Source organism: Mus caroli, chromosome 10 (assembly GCF_900094665.2).
Source record: "Mus caroli chromosome 10, CAROLI_EIJ_v1.1, whole genome shotgun sequence".
Lineage (NCBI taxonomy): Eukaryota > Metazoa > Chordata > Mammalia > Rodentia > Muridae > Mus > Mus caroli.
The window spans coordinates 61,097,787-61,102,489 of record NC_034579.1 but is presented as its reverse complement, the minus strand read 5'-3'; positions in this window follow the sequence as shown (position 1 = coordinate 61,102,489).

Below are 4,703 nucleotides of genomic sequence, written 5' to 3'. Positions count from 1 at the left end.
TCTCTCTCTCTCTCTCTCTCTCTCTCTCTCTCTCTCTCTCTCTCTCTCTCCTGTGGTGGCTTGACTATGCTTGGCTCAGGAAGTGGCACTATTAGGAGGTGTGGCCCTTGGTGGAGGAAGTGTGCCTTTGTGGGCATGGGTTTTAAGACCCTCATCCTAGCTTCTTTCCCAGGAACTTCCTGAGCTTTCTAAGTGTGGCCTACTTCCTGGGCTTTGAACATTCCACTTCCTGAATCTTTTTTTTTTTTAAAGATTTATTTATTATATGTAAGTACACTGAAGCTGTCTTCAGACACTCCAGAAGAGGGCGCCAGATCTCGTTATGGATGTTGTGAGCCACCATGTGGTTGCTGGGATTTTGAACTCTGGAACTCTGAAGAGCAGTCGGGTGCTCTTACCCACTGAGCCATCTCACCAGCCCCCCACTTCCTGAATCTTACAAGCACATTTTTTCCCCTTCAGGAGGGGAATGCTTAACATGGAAGCATTGAGCTAACGAGATTCTCTTTTCTGATTGGATGGATTACTAGCCACAGGAAGAAAATGATGGTGTTGCTTACAGCTCCTGCCCAACTGAGCACCCAGCTCAGTGCTTTTCTCCAAGAAGATGCTGATGAGCATTTTTGAACTAATTTCTTTCAAACATTTTGCAAGAATTCTGCTTTTTCTCTTCACTTGAGACAATAAAAACTTTGTATCTATTTTGATACAGGGTTTCACTATATAGTTTTGGCTGGCCTGGAACTCACGATGTAGACCAAACTGCCCTTGAACTCCCAGAGTTCTGTTTGACTCTCCCTTTCAAGTGCTGGGATTAAAGGCACACACCACCACCTTGCAGGACATTTTAGTTTCTGTTGGATGTGTCTTTCGGTTTTCCCGTCATTGGTAAAATTTTTTGTATTCAGCGTGCCTACAGTGTATTCAACAACCCCCTCCCCCGCTACCCACTTTGCTTTTTGGCTCTTGTCTGTAATATAATTGGCTTGTTGGACCCTGAAAAAAACCCCAGTGGTCCATCAAAGTATGGTATTCATATCTGCACAGCAAGCCACTGACAAGAACACGGAGGCCTTCTGCACATGTGTTTTTCTGCCTTCTCTTGTGGAAAGACCTTTTCTTGCTGTGCAGTGGATTTTTTTTTTCCATTTTGGTCTTGGAATTTCCACGTGGGGTTTGGCCACCGGGTAGACTGTGCGGATACCTTGCTTGTTCCCAGGGTCCACCTTTGCCCCAGGGTCTTTGATATTTTTGCAGTTTTAAGCCTGGCCTTGGGTCTCTTCCATAGGCTTCTTTGCTTTCATGCTTCCTCAGTGTTTCATGGGTATTCTTTGAGCAGACCCCTGTCTGGGAGGAAGCACTCTAGCTTGCCTTTCACACCAGCTCTGACTTGCAGCTTCTCAGCTGTGACAGTTGCAGCCTGAATCCCAGTGTCCCCAGCGTGGGCTAATTTTCTCTGCTTTTTCAGGTTTCCCATTGTCTTCCAGCCCCGGAACAACATTGTTTCAGGTGTCATTCTCAATCCAGCAACCTCTTTCTCATCATTCTGTGTCTTAGATGTGAATCCCTTCCGCTCCATTCAAATAAAGCCAGTCTCGTCGATTTCTTTCTTTCTTTCTTTCTTTCTTTCTTTCTTTCTTTCTTTCTTTCTTTCTTTCTTTCTTTCTTTCTTTCTTTCTTTCTTTCTCCATTTGGTGGTGTTGAGATGGCCAGGGCTCCTCGCAGTTGCTTTTCAATATGTCATTGCTCAGCCCTGGATGCAATTTTAGAACACCCTGACTGAAGAACACCCTGTCCTGATGGTAGTACATATGAAGGTGGGAATGACCCACGGAAGAACCTGTGACATTTGCACTATGCTTTTCAGGGGTCTTTAGCTAAGTGGTCTTTTTTTATTGGTCACAGAAAGGTTGGCAAGACATTATAATTTCTGGCTTAAAGTCAACTTTTCATAAAGATGAGGGATTTCCCAGTGTTAACTTTGCTGGAAGAGAAAGGAGCCAGGGTTTGAAATTACACCCCAGTAGTGGCCTTGTAGAATCTTATATTTTCAATGTTCTTTCCATTTCAGTCCAGGGTGGACACCATGGGTTTCAGGACAATGTAATAATGATCAGAGTGTCACCGGGGTATAGATTTCTTTCCCCTTAGCTTTTCTTGTCCTTAAGTCAAACTTCTTTTCCTCCAGGCTTCTCCTTGGAGAGCAGGATGGCTTCCGGTTGCTCTCAGCTAACATCTTCCCTTCAGAGAAGCTTTTGTCTTCCTCATTCCTTATTGTCCTTCACTGGTTGAATATCTGTCTCTGAACCAGAGAGTGTAATCAGAGGCTTGAAGCGCTGTGTTTGGGCAGGCCTGAATCGTGTGACTTTCCCCGGAAGCCAGCAATGCCATCATTCTTGTTTAAATTACAGGGAAGGAGACTGGGAAGGCAGTTCCCAGAAGAAAATTGAGCATTGTTACCAGAATGCTTACCGGGCACACATGACAGGGCACCCCTCTGGGCTGGATTACAAGTTGCAATAATGGGCTCCCCTCTTTCTTACCCTTCCAATTGCATTTGGCTGATGGAGAGTTTTGGCAGATTGAAGTCAAGGAGAAGAGTGGGGGAAGGGCATTACTTCCCCCAACCCAGTCTTTTTCTCGTAAGGACATCCCACATCCCCAAGGCTCACAGCTCCTGCCAGACAATCCTCTCTGCATACTTCAGCCTGTTCCCTGTTGGGAGCACAGTGTGAAGCTCACAGATCTTCAGGTCCTGGGGGACTAGGAATGTTAAACACGCTGCAGGATTGCCTTTCCAATGGGAAAGGTGAAAAGCCTGTCCTTCTAATAGCCGGGTGATCTGCCTTATCTGTTGGGCCAAGCCATATCGAGTTCTACAATCAGGACCAGAGGTGGATGGTAATCTAAATGACCCTTATAGCCAGGGCCTCCCAAGCTCCCACAATTAGGACCAGAGATAACTAATTGTCTAATGACCCTTACTTTATCTGTATAGCCAGAGGCTCCCCCAAGTTATCACAACCAGGACAGAGGTGGCTAATAGCCCAATGACCTCTCTACTATCTGTATGACAGAGACCAGGCCAGACTCATCCTTAGGCTCTTAGGCTAGTACAGGTCTCTAATCTCAAGAACCCATCTTCTTGGAAGAAATGACGTGATGCGAGTCATGTTTGATGCAATCCTTGTGAACTTGGGATTGTATTACACCAGGCATTTTTTTTTTTGTTTTTTGTTTTTTTAAGATTTATTTATTTATTTTATTATTTTTTAAAGATTTATTAATTATTATTATTATTATATCTAAGTACACTGTAGCTGTCTCCAGATGCACCAGAAGAGGGTGTCAGATTTCATTACAGATGGTTGTGAGCTACCATGTGGTTGCTGGGATTTGAACTCAGGACAAACTTAAGAGCAGTTGGCTCTCTTAACCACTGAGCCATCTCTCCAGCCCCTTTATTTATTTTATATGATCACACTGTAGCTGTCTTCAGACACATCAGAAGAGGGCATCAGATCTCCATTACAGATGGTTGTGAGCCACCATGTGGTTGCTGGGAATTGAACTCAGGACCTCTGGAAGAGCAGTCACTGCTCTCAACCGCTGAGCCCTCTCTCCAGCCCCCACCAGGAAATTTTTTATACAAATGATATACTGTGTTCAAATTTGTTGAGAATAAATTGTCTGGCATCAGACTCCCCGAAGTCTTGATCCAGGTTGATGCGGTCAAATTGGTTTTGCTTTTGTTTTTTGTTTTGCTTTTGTCTTTTCGGGACAGGGTTTCTCTGTGGGTAGCTTTGGCTGTCCTGGAACTCACTCCGTAGATCAGGCTCGTTTCGAACTCACAGAGATTTGTCTGTCTCTACTTCCTGAGTCCTGGGAATAAAGGCGTGTGCTACCACCATCGCTGCCTGGCCTGAAGAAGTCAACCTCTTCATGGTTCGATTCCCTGACTGCTGTGACTACAGCCAGTGTCCCTCTTAGTCCCCCATGCTACTTAACTACTTTTTCTTTTTAATTAAAAAATATTTTTGCTTGCTTGTTTGTTTGGTTTGAAACAGAGTCTCTCTCTTTTTAGCCCTGGTTGTCCTGGAACTCACTGTGTAGACCAGGCTGGCCTTGCACTCATAGAGATCTGCCTGACTCTGCCTCTGGAACGCTGGGCTTGAAGGCGTGGGTCACCACACACAGTCTTATTTGTTCACTTTATTTTTATGTTATGTTTAGCCTGCAGGTATGTCTGTGCATGGGATGGCCCAGAAAGGCTGGAAGACAGAAGAGGACATCACATCCTCGGGTTTGGGGTTATAGGTGGGTGTGGGCTACCTTATGGGCTATAGGGATTGAACTTGAATCCTTTGGAAGAACATCTGGTGCTCTTGACTGAGAAGCCACCTCTTCAGGCCCTGCTGTCTGTCTTGCTCTTTTCATTCTAGAGCGGCAGAATCTTGCAAAATCGTGCAATTATATGAGTGCAAGTAGTCTCTTTATTAATCAGGCCGCATATTGTCCCTTTCCACCAGGATATAATTAACACATCTATAAACAGGGATGTAAAAATCACTGGAGTCACATGGAAGATGATTTTGAGCACACGGGGGTGTTAGTTAGGTCAGGGGTCATGGTGACTTAGGTGGAACTGGATAACTTAAGCCAAGATGGTTTAAAGCAGGCGGTCGGGAAGCATTGGAGATGTG